Below are 16,717 nucleotides of genomic sequence, written 5' to 3'. Positions count from 1 at the left end.
TCTGTTAAAAGAGGAGTCTGCTGTATATTGCAAAAAGATGTTTATGAATTCCCTCACATGCCTGTCAATCCACACATCCCTCCTTATTCCCATTATGTTTATTTATATAGACACAGAAAAAAACTAGCCATCTTACACTTATTAATCAAGGTGATTCAGCCATGCCTCCCACTGTCTTTCTCTGATTCCAATCTTATTCCAAAATACAGCCCTAAATGTCACTGGGGTTACTCATAAAACACGGTGCTGCTCTGCATGAGTAAGACTATTTGAATCTGGCCTGGAGTAAAGTTACTAATTCTCAGTGAGAAGCAGAGCTAGACAAAGATTGCAAAATATTGTCCACTAATCTGTTCTTGAATTTTTAACCATATTTTTTGGTCTCTGTTCACTCGTGGATCTCTGAGCTAATGAGCTTGCTGACAGGAATGTTCACCATAACAACCCATTTACAGCAAATATTGCAAGATCTTTGCACTCTTCCCTTCATTCAAAATAATACCAGTCTCCCTCCCCAAGAAATGACCTTCCTGTTTCAGAGTTTTGTCATTAATTCTGAATATTCACATTGGTAAGATGTTTTGTTTGTTTTACTAAATCCTCTTCCAGCAAGAAAACAGAATTAAACCAATTGAAGTAGAATTTAACAAAGAAAGACATCTGAGCTCCGATGCCAAGAGAAAGGATGGTCCCAGAGCTGGAGCTTCAGGGAGATGTGGAGGTCAGCCCTCAATCCACCAAGGGCTTTGGTGCTCTCTACCTTGCAGAACACTGAAATGTCAACCTCTTCCAGGACCTCAGATACACTGTGGCATGCACGAGGAATGCATAATACCAACAAATCATGTGCTTGTGACCCATCTATAAAAAAAAAAGGTGTAGAAATGATTTAGTTACAAGTCCTTTACCTAAAGATGTCCTTTCATCTGCTGCTGGATATTTTCTTCGAGGAGATTATTCATGGAGCAAGGTTCTAAAATAAAAATTGAGGAGGATGGAGCAAAGCTGGGCTTTGGTGAATACATCTAAACCCTAGACACATTGCAAATAAACGGAGCTTGTTCCCAGGCAACTCCCAAGTAGAAAATAGGCACAACTGTTCCAAACGATTTTCTCTACGATTTGTTTACCTAGCTGTAGGGTCTTCTTCAGAGTCAGGCAAAATCAAAGGAGAGACAGTTATTGACCTCAGCTTGCTTTGAATCTGGCTTGTAATGAGAGCTATACCCACACCAAGTTTCAAATTCCAAGCAGCTTGATGTGGCCTTTTACAGAGAAAAAAATGGTTAGAATTTTTATTACAATAAGAAAATGCAATTTTTCATTCTCTCCTCATTTCAGAAGGTCTGAAGGGATTTTACTCAACTTCCTCTTCTACCTTCAGGCAGAGACCAAATCTGAGAAATTGCAGACCAATTTTGGAAAGCTCTCAGGATGTGAAAATCAGGGGCTCATGATGGGAAGCTGCTGTTCAATACACTTTGTTGTCATGAGTGCTTCTGGGAATCTGCTGCAGACCAGGTGCCCCCTTCACCCCCTCTTTTTCTTGTTTTATATCCTTCTACCATCTGATCAGAATGATTTAAAAACAAAAAAGTGTCTCATCAGGAGAGTAGGAGGTTTTGCCCTGTTGTGACCAAGATGTCTAGAAGGTAATCAAGATCTGGCCTTGCAGAGGCTGGGAATTATCTAGCATCTTCTAGAGTGTGACATCCAGCAGAAAAATATAAATCTTTTCACTGCCTGAAACTCAGCAAGGTCAAATGTAGTCTTGCTGTTACTCTGGCACTGAATTTAGCAGCCCCAGACAAAACTGCAGGAACAGCTCAGGGAGGAGGAGGAGAGAAATGACAGCTAAATTCAGGGGTCCTTCCTTTAGGCAAAGTCCTGAAACTGTTGTCCAGGCTTTTGATGATACAAGGTGTAATAGAGTTAGCATTGATCTGCTTTTGCAATGTTCAGTGTTTAGAAGAGTGTGGTGTGCCCTTATCAAGAGCAAATGTGAGCCTCATAAATATCTGAATGCAGCTGGTATTATTTTCAAGCCCAATTTAGGTACCCTTTTTAGATATTTTGGCAAAATTCACCAGCAGTATGGAAAAGAGTCCACAGAACTGGAAAATTTTGCTGTAAATTCGCTGTTGTTATATCCAGCAATTTGGAAAAAGTCAGCACAAAGGCACAATCCTTAAAATAAATAAAAGAAAATGTCTCATAGCTGCCGGCAGGCACTGGAGCTCCCCAGCAGAGGCTGCCTGGGAGCAGCACACACTGTGCACAACTCCTCAGCCCCAGTAAACAGCAGCTTGGTGTTCTGCCTCCCTGGGAGAGATGTGCTCTTTGCCATCGGTGTATGTTGCTGATGCTTCAGTCTCTTCCCTGGCTATAGACACCTACTCCTAATTTGCGTTCCTGCGCTGCTCCAGGAAGAGCTGGAGGAGACAGAAGGTGTGAATGGACAGCCAAGACCGAGCAGAGCCAAGGGACTGGCTTGGCTCTGGAAGGCAAAATGCAAGCTGAGCCATTGGAGCCGGCTGTACACAGATGAGAAGGAAAATGCACAAAGTGATAAATAACTTTGCTTAGGCTGCCAGGAAGGGCTGCCAGAACATTCTCGCTTGGCTTTGCTCTGACTTGGCTCGCCTGCCGCCGCCAGCCCCCCTCCTGCACAGACGAAATGCCGGGCCAGAGCCACGCATGCATTCAGGGCCGGCTCACCCCGTCCACCCACTGGCCAGTGGGCCCCTCGGACAGCCACCTCTGCCCCTGCCTCTCCCGTTTGGAGCCCACCCTCTGCCTGCATGGACATCCCAGAGGTGCACCTGACAGGAAGGCATGGAGAGAGAAAATCCTGAGCTGTGCCATTAGCTTGGGTTGTTTTTAGAGGAGCCACCTTTCCTGATGCTTCCCCAGCAATCTGGATGGCATCTGCCTCCTACGGTGCTGCTCCACGGGCAGCACAAACACTCCTTCTCCTGGAGTCAGCTCCGCACCCTTTCCTTCCAAACACAAGTAGCACACACAGGTGATACGGATGGTTTCATCAGACACCTGCATTCTCACCCGTGAGTGCCTGGCAGCTTGCAGAGGAGCCTCAGATGAAGGGCTGGAGTCATAGCAGGGGATGTGCGGAACAGGGATGAGCTGCCAGTGCCACACACAGCAGCAAATCAAAGCAACACTTTCTCCAGTGCTGTGTGGTGCTACCAACTTCGTGCCTCATTGGAGTGGAAGGAGAGATGGATATTTTAGGGGATTTATCAGGCAAAAAGAAGTGTCGGCATTTCTCAGTTTCAACTGGCAGCTCCAGCTTGAGGAAAGCTATTGTTGCAGGATTTCCAACGTCTCGTTTGCCTTTCTGATCTGTGGTGCACATTGAACATATGTCTCTGTTTAGCTGCCCATTATTTAACCTAGATTTTTTCCCCCCTTGAGAGATTACAGTGAATTCAGGGCACATGAATGGTGTAATTTATCATTTTCCAATATAGACTGTCATGCACTTATATATAGTGAAAATAATTTGTTGTCAAGTTATCCAGTTACCACCTCATTTTATATGCTTCATAATAAACTATTTGTTATGATCCATGCTCGTCAGAAGTCTAAATAACCAAAATATTGCCATCTCACTACAGATAACTACTAAATATTTCCAGCAGCACTGAATCATCCTGATCCCTGGGAGAGCCATGTCCACATTTTTACAGAGATGGTTTGCTACCAGAAAATCCCTTTTCAAGAGTGCCCAGTTTTCTTTTGAAATCCTATAGACTTTGGAAAAATTCATTTTGAGGAGAAAACGCTATTTAATTGGAATTTTTTTTTACGCTTGTTCCAAGTTACATTTATTTTCCTGTTTTCCTCTTACTGTCATGCATTCCCTTCACAAAGGGTATGTCTTTCTGTGTGACCCTACTCATAGCACTAGCACACTGAAGGTTATGGGCATGCCCTTTTGGTACATGCGATATTTTTCTAAAATATCAGAATGCCTAGAGTACTCTGATTAGCACCCATTCACCCTGCGTGCCACAAAACGCCCAGAGATCCTTTATAGTCACTGAAAAGAGAGAGCTGCTGTTAGAAAGTGGTTTGTCCTGCTCCAGGATCCCGATGACCCTTGGCTGTACCTGTCCCACCTCCTGACAGCTAAGGTATGCTAGCCTCCTGCTTAGAAGAGGCCTTCAATTAGGCAGATCAGTTAGGTGCACAAAAATGGCTTAGGCTGAATCTGGCTCAGACACTCCTTTTGTTCCTCTGTTGCTTGGTGTTAAACCATTTCCCTCCTGTGCAAGCCAGAGACCCCAGCACCATTTGTTGTGCTTTCACGTCTGTGTTCTAATCCGCCAGCCTGACGGGGTAGCTGCCCTCAGGGATTTAAAATGTAAGTTATTTCTACTGTTATTTTATGGCATGACTTTGCATGATGTGACATCCCTGTTTGGCTTGAACGGGGACCAGTGGCTTGGACTGCCTGACAGACGATAGTCAGAGACTAATGACTGCCTGCATACTGCTAGGAGGAACCCCCTGGGGCAGCAGGGGGACCGCTGCCAGCTCTGCTCTGAATTAACATCTTCACTAAGGAGCAGGCAGGGAGATTAGGCAGCCGAGGAAAGAAGGACAAGTAACACCAACCCCCCTGGTGTTCCAGCTGCCGAGAAGTCAGCCTTCTGAAAATATTGCGAGTAGGTTGTTCAGGTCGATCAAACAGATAAATAATCAAGGACCCACACTGTTCCCCAGGGGGTTTTAATGTTTCAGATAGATGTAAACATGGCAAGTTGTTATCAGAGAAATTGCAGTAGCTGAAACTGGACTGAAACTGTTTGTACACAGAAGCAATCTCTAGAGCATACGGTTAGGATGTTTATAAAGTGATGAGCTGCTAGCTCCAGTTTCTGTGGCTTCCTAAACAAAATGATGGGCTTAGGTAGAAAAATCACTGCCCCGCATATTCTCAAACTGCTAAAACAAGGCTGCAGACTAAAACAGTAGTGGATCAAAAATGGGGGGAGGAGGAATTTGAGAGCTTCTTTGAAGCAGCTCTCTGGAGGAGGAGCACCTCAGAAAAAACCCCAGGTGACAAAAGAGCAAAAAATTAACACAAGATAAACTCCAAACTCGAATCTTTCTGCCTTTATAGCTCTTCTTTTGCAACTGTATTTCAAATATTGTTATAAAAAAATTTGCTTTGTTCCATTAGAATAACATTGTTTTTCTTCTTTAACCTTGAGTGGGCTTTTGAAGGAATTCAGATAACTCTGGAAAGCAACAGGAGCACTGGGGTTTTTAAAATATTTCTGAAACCAGAAACACTTTAAAGGGTTTGTCTTTGCAGAATACATCATTATTCAATTTTCTGAAAAATGGGTCTTTTGAACTTGCTGTTGTTTGTTATTGGTTTTTTTGGTTGTTGTTTTTTTTTTGTTTTGTTTTGGGTTTTTTTTGGTGGGCTGGCTGGATTTTCTTGCTTTCTTGGTCAGTGAAGGCCCAGATATTACAGTCAAATGACATAACTTGACACTGGAGGGGGACACATGGCCCTCCAAAGGTTTGCTTTGGGAAACCTAGTGTACATTTTTGAAGAGTAATGAATGGCAATCCAAATGAACATAGGAGATAAACCAGGAATCTCCTGTTGTTTGATCAGCTGTGCAGCACTGGCACAGAACACCAGCTCAGGGGTGTTGTGGCTTTCTTGAGCATCAGTGCCATTGGACAGGAAAACAAACTTTGAATGTTTTTGATTGGAAAATCTTTTAGAAGTGCTACGGATTTGCTGTTTTGGTGATACTACATAGGAGATCATGCTCCTGCAAATCAATGCTGAAGCTTTGCAATATGGTGTCCTGGAAACTTGGGCTCTTTTTGTCATTTTCCTTCTGATTTTTTTCCATCCAAGGTCCAGTAATTCCATCAGCTATGGGCGTGGTTAACTCTGTTCTTTCTTTGGATTTTCTGACCAGGAAGTGTTCCTAAACTGTTGGTTCAGGGCTGGCAATATTTTGTAACTTCTTTAAGCTTTGGACATTAAATTGTGATACTTAGGAAGTTGATGTTTTTTTTTTACAGGTGGTAGTTGAGCTGTTGCTCCTAATTTTGTCAGGTGTTATTATCACTGACTGCTCACATGTCATGCCTTCCCCCAGTCCAGCCCTCCTTGCAGGGTCCATGGCAGGTGTGGGGTTATGGATGCTGTAGCTCCCACCTTTTTCCCAAAACCTTCCTTAGGAGGAAACGTACTGTAGTTGAGCTAAAGGAGAGATGTCACACAGCCCATCTGCACCTATGAGCCCTAGTCTGTGTATTTATTTTAAAACTGTAGCATTGTTTTAGCTTGACTTGTCTTCATTTTCAGGCAGAAGTGCAGTTAACATGACCTCTGTTAAACTGAATGTGGGTGTTATTCATATATCAGATTGCACTCAATTAATGAAATCACTACGAAATAATGTCTTGAGTGATAACGGTATGAACTGGGGTAGCCCCAAAGTGATGTGAAATAACCATAGCAATAGTTAAGAATTCTGTGCTGTTGCCGTGGCTACTAGCCTATTTGACTTACCATTGCAGTGGAAGAATATTAGCCAGGAGACAACTCATTTCTGAGACTCCCACATGACAATAATAGTTTCTGCCAAACCTCCCTCCCCCCGCACCCTGCTGGATTGAAGCAACACAGACATCAAACTGTTACTATTGTTGATTCTTGCAATGTGTCCCAAAGGGGAAACTAGATTTTCAAATGTCGTTAGAAGGGGTATTTGAAGAGCTATTTGAAAATTTTAACATTGATTTCTCTTTTCTTAAAAAGAAGAAAAAGGTTTTTAAATAATTGATTAGTTGTATATAAGAGAAAAATTGTTAACTTTCTACAGAAACTAATTCTATTTTCAAAAATATATACTATCCCAAACATAACTATTTTAACCAAAAACCTTAACATGTGTTCTACAGAACAGCGCAGTGGTGCCCTTTTGAAATTCAATCTGAACATTCCCCTTATCTCTCATGCATCTGAACAGGTGATCCGAGGAGCTCTCCCAAAGTGCACTGAGATCCCGTGGTTCTTTATTCACACTGTTAAATGGCTCCGGTTAAATTACAACCTAGATAGATGTCCAGTCTGCTCCAGTAGTTCAGAAATCCTTGTGGTTCTGGTGGCCTTTTCCACTCTTGGTTCAAGATGCCTGGGAGGAAAGCTGTTAGCAGGAAGGCACCCAGCATAATCTGAAAATAATGTTCATTGGATAAGTGATAGGGAACCTGCTCAAACCACTACCTGCTCTTGAAAATCTAGGCCAGGATGTTTTCTTCCCTGTCTGAAAGGACTTTTCTTTCAAGAACAAGTCACCAGTGCTTTGGACTGCAGTTATGAGGACTTCCTCCTGCAATATTTGTAGAGATGATGTTAAATATATGTAGTTGAATATATGTAGTTAAATTTTTTTTTGGCACAAGACCATGTGCATCACTGTAGCTGTAAAGCCTCCCAAAACTGCAGGGCTGAAGTTCCAACAGCAGCATTTTAGGGATTTGAAAGGAAGAATGAGAATTGCATAGTGTCCTAGTATCCCAAAATTTTTACCACAGGTAGGTGTTGTGCTTTAGATGTTTTGTTTGGCCTAGCTTGTGAGATATAGGTACACAGCCATGGAGTCCTGCATGCCAGCAGTCAGAGGGCTGGAGTTTGTACAGAAATGCCTCCACTTCATGTGCATTGGCAAGGCAGCTATTGGAAAAGACAGCAGTCTTCAGCTCTCCCCTTTCTGACTGCTCCTGCTATGGAGACCTGTAGCTGAGGTGTTCTTTGGTCTGAGTGAGGCTGAAGCAGGTGTCTGGTGTGGGGGCAGCAGCAGAAGAGCAGCAAAAAGCCTCCTTGATTAGCCACTCAACATATCTAGTGCAACTTCTCAGGATGTCCAGACCATAAGGACAGTGAGTACATTTGTATGACTCACTGAGGTGGGACAGGGTGGAGAGGCTAATCCCTGTCTGCTCCTAAACAGTACAAAAAGGAAGATCCAAAACAAGCAAATCATCACCAACCTCCAAGGAGTCAAGGAGACGTGCTGGTGGATAGCTGGTGTCTCTCCTCCGTGTCCTCGCAAGGGATCCTGGACTGGGCACTTGGAACACACATCTTGATGCCTGCTGATGGCCTGGCTGCTTGGACACGGTGAGTATACAAGTGTGGGGAAATAATTTTTACTTTAAAATGCAATCATTTCCCCCTCCTTCAAGATCCTGCAATGAACTTTGCTGCAATGTTGCAACACTATTTCCTACATTTGTTCAAAGAGGAAAAGATAGTTCAGGACCCTGCTTTAACCCTAACATGAGTCAGTCCAGTGTGCAACCTCGGTCACATCCAGTGGTGAATCCAGACCAGCACTCAGGGAGCTTGAAAGAAGGGAGTAGTTCAGGAGGGAGCTGAGAAGAGAGGATCTGATAGGAGGAGGATAAAGCTGCTCCCAGCCCTTGATGTGCCTGCAAGGAGGTGCAAAGGTGAGAGATGCTTAAAATCCAGCAGTCAGCTCTCTGTCTCAGTGATGGCTTGAGAAAACTGGGATGCTAGGGGTGGTCTCTGCTACAGCAAAGAGCGTGTCTGGAGCCTGCTGAGGAGGAAAGGCAGCTTGCATGTAGATTTGTGTTGTTGTATAGTTGAATGAAAGCATAAATCAGCTCTCCCCTCACCCCGTCTCCCCTCCTCTTTCCGTGTCCCTTAACACATAAAAATAAGGATCCTTTATGTGAATAAAAGTAAAAGGCGCCTCCTCTAAGCATGTTTTAAAAGAGCCAAAAATAGTCCCGAAGTCTCAACCAAAAGCGAACATAGCCAGAATTTCTGTGGAAAATGTCTGTAGCTGGAGTGTGGGGGGGAGGAATTCACATTCAGGCAGGAGCAGTGTGTGCAGCTGGGCATTTCCCCGTGCCCCAGCCCGGCTGCCTGCCCTAGCCCCGGGCAGCCGCGGCGGGGGCTGCCCCAGCGCGGAGCCGGGACCGGGCTCTGGCCGGCCGGGCACCCCGGGAGGCGGCAGAGCCTCCGCTGCGGGCTTCCCTCTCCTGCGTCTGACAGCTCTTGGCAGCTCTGGCGCAACGTGTTGTTAACAGCAGTCCTAATTAATGGGGAACATGTGTGTGTTGCAGAATCTCTCCTTTTTTTTTTTCTTCTTCTTTTTTTTTTTTTTTTCTTGTTCTGTTTGGTGGAAATACCGTAAAACTGTTTATATCCACTATAAAAGGGGCGGGGGAGGGGTTTACTATCTTCCTATCCCAAAGGTTTCCTTTACCTCAGATCAACCCATTTTGGGAACAGGCACTTCTCTAATCCCTGGGTGCCTTTTCCTAAATGTTTTCACACATCTGCACCACTCTGTCCTGCATTCCTGCCATACCATCATCTTGTCCTAATGAAAAATAGCAGACTTCAACCCTGCCAAGTCCCTCTTATTATTTTTTTTTTAAGACAAAATCCTGTTTATCAAAAAGAATTTCAGAAGTTTGTTGATTTTTTCCATTCATTAACTTAAATTTTTTGAAAAAAAAAAAAAAATTAAGAAACTTTTGCTTTCCCAACTGTTTTCCCTTCTTGAGTAATAAGAAAACAAATGTTTATATACCATCTGCCACCAGCATGTTCCACAGATGATCTGGCAGATTCATGTCTTCAGTTCACCCCTAGCTCAAAAATAAGGGTCCCATGTCATAGGTGACTTGCTCTGCAGCACAGAGAGTGTTTTGGTTGGCTTAGGAATAAACACAGGAAGAGCAAAGCAAAGCGAAGCATAGATCTGTCCTCAGCTGGTGCTGAACGTCGAGAGGACAAGTGAGCCCAGTGCAATGCAGAATTTCTCTAATGCCCTGTGAGTGTTGTAGGGCTCAGGGGACAGAGGTACAGTGTGGTGGTGCTGTGCTGAGATTGGCAGCCCTCTGTGGGCAACTCACACAGACCCACCCAGTTTATTGCAGCCAGGCCTGGAGCAAGGACCACTTCCAGACCTCCCCAGGGTAGAGGGTGACGCTGCACAACACCCCTATAAAGCTGTGTGTGGCCTTTCCTTGATGCTCAAGCTATGGGACACCTGTAGGAATCCTTTCACAGGAGGTGAGTAAAACCTAAGACATGGGAAGAGAGCCCTAATGAACCTGATCTTCTTAAGGGAGGCAGATATTCCTACTCCCATTTTATAAATGTTGAAGAAGAAGGAGAGGTGGACAAAAAAAAAATCCCTGCTGGAAGCTGGTGGAGAAATCTATAATGAGCACCCATCTTTTGAGTTTTCCTGCTGCCAAGATGAGAAGAAGCGGATGATAACCTTCTGGATTTCCCCAAGATCTGGAGAGCCTTTCACATCTCTGGAACATCATCCTTGGGTGTGTACTCCTGCAGCTGGATAGATGAGGTGGGCTGCAAGCTCAACAAACAGCACAAGGGCTGAGGAGTTGTCCTTTGGACTTCAGGTTGTGTGCATGCACTGGTAACTTGGAAAAAACCTGTCATATCCTGACGAGTCTGGAAGGAAATACTATCCTAGACTGTAACCAGGTTCCTGAATGTGTTTGCTGAAGGTCCTGGGAGACTGGATATCAACAAAGAACATCTGTCCAGTCTCTTCTGGAGAAGGACATTTCTGAACAGAGATGTGCGGACTACCTGTTCTGGAAAGAGTGGCTTCATCAGCTCCTCCTTGAACTTTGATTGCCGTGGTAAGCTTTTGGAGACGTATAGAGTACATAGGAGGGGAGCAGAATGATGAATAGCAATCACTATGCAATTTTGGCTTAGGGCAAAGTTAAATCTTATATTTTCCAGGCGAATGTTATTTCTGGTGGTTTTGGTGTTTTGCGTTAAAGAACAAATTCTGAAATTCCATAGATAACACTTTTTCCTACATTTGCCCCAAAAGGGGGAAAAAAGAGAAGGCCGTTCATAAAACCTTGCCCTTTGTTTCCTGTGGAAGACAGCAGAAAATTTGAGACCGAAGCATCAAATGTTTCACTTCTCATCAAACCCATGGAAATGTCATTTTTTCCAGGTTTACCAGAGCCACAAATATGTTCACATAAGCTGATACTACCAGTAGAGCTAATGGGCAGGTCTACAGCCAGCATTAGTTGGCACTGCCCTGGGGTATACTTGTTACCTTAGCAGCTTGCCAGCCAGGGTGTCGTTTTCCAGATGGTTTGCATGGAACTATGACAATTTGTGTCCTCTGAGGACCTGGCCAGCTTGAGTGACACCCACCCAGGAGAACTTACTTTTGCAGAGCTTTACTCTTACCTTCTAAACCAACTTGCCTGAAGTGACTCACCTTTTTGTCAGGTCCTCAGCTGACCTGAGGTTTTCTCCATGAAATTATGTATTTATATACGTGGCATTTCCTCCATGGCAATGCAATGTGTGACTTTGTGACATATCTGGCAAACCTCCACCTGGAGGGTCCAGCCTTGGTGAAAATCCCATGAAGGAACATGGTTCCAGCAGCTCTTTGTTTTGCAGGATGAACAGGAAAAAAAAAAAAAAAAAAAAGAAGAAAAGCAAGCAAGTGGATGAAAACTAGTAGAATCCTAAAATGAAAGAAGAGATGGGGTCATTGCTGAATGACTGTAACAGACCTAGCCTGAGGTTACTGATCTGTGACAACCTTGAAATCTTATAGATACTCTGTTTTTTCCCCACAGTCTGCCAAGACCTTGCTGACACATTCAGAATAAAAAAAAGAACCAGCATATGCTGGTTTTTGGATAATCCTCCTCTAATGTATTTGGTGCTTTAGCATGCAGAAAGAGAAGGCTCCATATTTTGGTCTTTTATGAGAAGCTGGTTACTCCTTCTTATCCCCTTTTGGTCCACAGACTGAACCTATCCAGCTCCTGTTTTTTTTGCCTTCAGACAAGGAGAGCTTGTGATGCCTTCAGGGCTCATCCCAATACACATATACAGGTAGTCTGTAACAGCTTTCAAAGGAATACCCTTACCATCATGACCTATTTTTCTCTGGACACTGGTGTCTAAGGAAATAGTGTTGCCAACTTCAGGTAGCACAAACTGCATTTGCCTTTAGAAGAACAAGGCAGGAAGAGTTGCTGTAAAGTTGGGAATTAAAAGATAAGAAGTACTGCTGGTGGGCTGAGAAAGCCATAGCATGTTAATCCTTAGAAATGTCCACAGACAAGCCTAAGTTCATCTCAAAGAGGGTAAAAATCCAAAATGAGTAGATCTAGGGAGGTATATTCAAAGAGGAGAACAACCCTCTCATTTTGGGGTTTCCCACAGTTGAGAGTGTCAAACCATGTGTGTGCAGAGTTGGCTTCTCATCACCATCCCACCCAAACCTGCTTGTCTCCCCTGGTGCTTCCTTCCTCCATCAAGGTACCTCTGCTGTGGCTGAGGAAAGCTGGGTGGGGTGAGGGAGCTGCTCACGTTCACAGTGACCATGCACACCAGGGGTTGTGCTGTAGCATTTTCCCCCCAAGTCTGGCTTGTTTCAGCTGTGCTTGTAGCCATACTGGCTTTTTCTTGGCTTTTTGCTGGACACTGACTTTGAACTCCACATTATTTTTCTGCTTATTCTAATTCTCTTGACAAATGACAGTTCAATCTAGTTTCCCCATATCCCCTCTCTGTTTCTCTTTCTCTTGGTTCTTAGCCACTATTGGGGTTTTAACCACGGTCTTTGACAGACATCTTCAAAGCAACCTGTTTCCATATTCAGCTTGAGATCAGTGGTAAATTATTCTGTGGCCAGCCTCTTTTTTATGCAATCTCTGCTTTAGAGCATATTGCTTATATGTTTCTTCTTTGTGGGTAGAGAAAAAGGCATTCCTCTGATTTCTGGCCTGTGGTATCAGAGCTAGATTTCTCCCTGCCAAGCACCTCAGGACTAGCAGCTGTCAGACATAACTTATGTCAGATATAAGGTTGCCAGTCTGACTCACACAGTGATCCTATAGCTTTCTAGGTACAGCTTGGAGTACTATGAAAACTTTCCATATTTTTAGTATTTCAGCCTTGGTAAAACATCCAACTACTTTGTGCAGCCACCAGCTCTAGCTTTTTTTAATTTTCCTCCTGGTGTTCAGCAATCACCTAACACTTTCATGATCTTTGGATAAACCTGTCTCAGCTACATCTACTCCAAAAAAAAGCAATAGACCTTGCAAGGGCAGCTCCCTCTTTGAAAAGAGAGGTGCAGGGCCCCTTCAAGAACCTGCTACATCCCATCTGGTCCTGTTTAGGGTGGTGAGGAGGGGTGGCACTTGGCATTAATAAAGGGTGAAAGAAGCACTCAGCAGGGCTTTTGGATGCCTGTGTGAAGGAGGGTGTTAGATAGAAATGGGGTAAAGGAAGAAAGCAAAGGAAGGTCTTTTCTGGGAAAAAAATGAGGAGTGGTGCTATGTCAGAGGTGTTTCTCTGAAAGCTTCCACAAATCAGGGCTGAAGAAGACTACAGTCAGTAGAAATATCAGTGTACTGTCTTCCTAAATTCATATAGGCAGGTGAGGAAAGGTAGGGAGGAGATCTCCATAAGATGCCTATCTGTTTACCATGAGAGGAAATATACAGGGAGACTGGATGTTATAAGGAATTAAAAATAAGGAGGGGCTCTTCCACTATGTCTTTTATGCAAGTCCTTTATGCAGCCTGCAGGCTGAGCCACTGAAGGCAATCTCTAGGCAAAGTACTTCAGAAATTGTTGTAGGGGTGAGCTGAAGTGACTGATGGCACAAGAGATGGCAGACGAATTTGGGAGATAACAGGAATACGAGAAAAGTCAGATGTGTATCTTAGTGCACACCAGCTGGGAGTTAAGTAACAGAGGACGCTGAAGTACAATGTTGCTGGATGAGGGCTTGTCTGCAGCCCAGGGGCAAATCAAACTCTCAGATTTCCTGTGCTTAGAGGGAAACTCGGGACAGGTGGGCAGAAGGGGTGAATATTGCAGCAATTCCTGCAGTTTTGAAAGCCAGGTGACCTAGGAGAATGTGAGAGAAGGCATATTTCTGAACCTCTAAAAACCTATGTGATTGCTGATTTTCCTTCATAGGTCTGATTCAAACCTGCTTGAATTGCGTTAGCTCTTGCTATTTGGAGTCTGTAGCTTGACTTTAAAAAAAAAAAAAAAAAAAAAAGGGAGAAAAACAAACCCTGAGGAGAAGAGGAACAGACCCAAATCCACAACACATCAAGTGGCTGTGTAATACCACATTGCAAATGGGTTCACCATGGGCTTGCAGATGACTTAATAGTATATAACGGCCCACAATGCTCCAGTGACTCATTGCATTTGCTATATCTGTTCAAACTCACCATACTGAGTAAGAGAGATCTGCCTTCAAAAAAACCTCTAATAAGTTCTGTTGCTTTGAAATGTTCCTGGTGCTTTCGAGAGAATCATGGCATATCTCATGCTCTGAGAACACCTCAACCCACTCTGTGGGGCTCTGGTAGGACATGCAGGCAGTTCAGCCTCCTTCAAGCCAGATTAAAACACACATTAAGCCAAAATGGACTTGAGAGAGTTCCCTGCAATCTTCCCGAGGTGAGCGAAATAGCTGATTTGGGATGGGAACATAGCTGAGGTGTATTTCTCATCTCCTCCTGCCAGCCAAGGTATGGGAGAGCTGCATTTGTTGATTCTGGGCACTGGGCAAGGAGCTGTCAAGCAGTCCCATGCCAAAGATGCTCCCATGCCTTGCACGTGTGAGCCATCACCAGCATCCAGCCTGTTCCCCTGCAGGGTTTCCCGCTGCATTGCTTGTGCTTGATTACCTCGGGCTTTAGTGGGGTTGTATTGGCACAGCCTAGTGCAAACTAAGGTCCTACATTCCCTACCTTCCTCTCTGCCTCATAAATCCACTTACCCTTGTTTATTGAATGTATAGCAGGAACTTAGTGCTGTCAGTAAAATAATTGCACTGGTAGCATTAGTGGAAAGAGCACAAGTCGTGTCAGTCCCACCGTGCATGGTGCTACAGACACACGCACAAGAGGTAGGATGCCCTGATCTGTAAGATCTTGGCTGTGGAAGCAAACTTCCTAAAATCATTTTTAAATGGAATGTTTTATTTTTACAATTCAGCCCAGACTTCCTTCTGCCAGCTTGCTTTTTTTCCCAGTGAACCCTTTTTTGCTGCTTAGCTGAATTAATTATCACAGCTTACCACATGTTCTTAGTTTTTAATAATTACCAAAATTGGCAATTTCCCTCTGATGTCAGTATGGGTTTTGCCTGTGGAAGGACTAAATGAGACCCTCAGTATTACAGTCCTCCATAGGTTTTAGGAGAGGGAGCTTTTTATGTTGCTTCAGTGAGGCTGTGTGAGAGGGTTTGATAGAAAACTTTGTAGCTCAGCTCTCTTCAGTTACTTTTTCCATGAAAGGTAACAGATGGTCATTGTGACGTGAACGTTATTCCAATATCCACAGAGGAGGAAAAAGGACCAGCGTGATCCAAACTTACAGGTTAGTTTATTTTAAGTGATTTTTTGACGTCAATAGGCAGTGATATATATAGCAAAATATTTTTCCTCCTTACTGCAGGGCCTTTAAAAGGATATCTTTGTTGTGTTAGTTGCCATAGCAGTGACAAATGTGGATATATATCTAGATGCACATGTATACATTTGAGGAGGGATTCCCCAACCCTGGGGCTGATTGTGTTGGCTTCTGAGCTTGTATTTCCTCTTCCTTCCGCTGCTTGAGGTGCTCCAAGGCACTAAGACAGCTTGTGAAACGTCCCCAAGTTGGAAGATGAGTAATTTCAGTCAACCATCTTGAAGCGTGGGCCTTATCATGTTTTGCAGGGCTCTGTTATTTAGCGCTTATCTCTAAAAACAGGTAGCAAAGGCAGGACAGAGCTCCTCTGGTGCCAGGTGATTGGTGTGTGAAGGAGATGACAGAGATTTGCAGTGTGATGGGGCTCCATAAATAAATTAGGAGGCTATTAGTAGTAAATGCGCTGTTTACTATTTAGATGGGTTCACATGTGCCCAGATTGTGCTGAAAGGCCTTTGACGTATTTAGCTCATCCTCACCTTGGAATAGATTTTTATCTCTGTGCTCATGTTTCAAAACTGTTCCTCCCTTTCAGCAACCTACTAACATACTCCAGAGATTCCCTCAGTGGTGTCTGTCACTGTTCTTCTCTGCATTTTCCCTGCCCCGAGCTCAGCATCCTGTAAACAGCAGGACTGTGATCCAGACCTGGAACAGACCCTGAGTGCAGTCCTTAGGAAGTGAAACACATGCAGAAAGTTCCTTGGTCTCCTTCTGACCAAATTCAATTGTCACTTAACTTGAGGGCCCCCTGTCTTGGTGAAAGGAGAGGATTAATACACAACACCATCCCAGAGAGCAGAAGCAGGGGAATCTGAAAACCTAACCAGCCCACTTTTTGGTTTTAAACTCTTGCTTCCTAAAGATTCTATTTCCCCAGCGATTTTCATATTGGGCCTTTTTCACGTTACCTATCCAAACCTAGTCTTCTGAATGCCCACAGCCTGCCAAAAATCAGCTTTTCCCTTTTTGCCTGTTTTTGTTGTTACCAACAAGTAAGATGCTGGAATGAGAACTTGGCTGGCCATTGTGTTGATGACAAATGAAAGAGAAGCAAGCACAGCTTGCTTGTCTGCAGCTTCAGTGGTTCAGCAGGGCTGGCAGTAGTAAAGACATGTTATTTGTTGATAAAACACACAGCACCAAACTC

At 44.0% G+C, this 16,717-nt stretch overlaps 1 long non-coding RNA gene across 1 annotated transcript in view; it reads left to right on the top strand.

Annotated features, from left to right (window-relative positions):
• LOC107206226 overlaps positions 1-5,386 on the top strand; it is a 76,420-nt gene extending 71,034 nt beyond the window's left edge. The window contains exon 8 of the long non-coding RNA XR_004497932.1: positions 610-5,386. This is a non-coding gene — a long non-coding RNA (uncharacterized LOC107206226). The remainder of the gene's footprint in view (positions 1-609) is intronic.
• The last annotated feature ends 11,331 nt before the right edge of the window (positions 5,387-16,717 follow it).

Source organism: Parus major, chromosome 5 (assembly GCF_001522545.3).
Source record: "Parus major isolate Abel chromosome 5, Parus_major1.1, whole genome shotgun sequence".
Taxonomy (NCBI): Eukaryota; Metazoa; Chordata; class Aves; order Passeriformes; family Paridae; genus Parus; species Parus major.
Note: the sequence above shows the minus strand (reverse complement) of the source record. Positions and strands in the feature narration are given on the sequence as shown.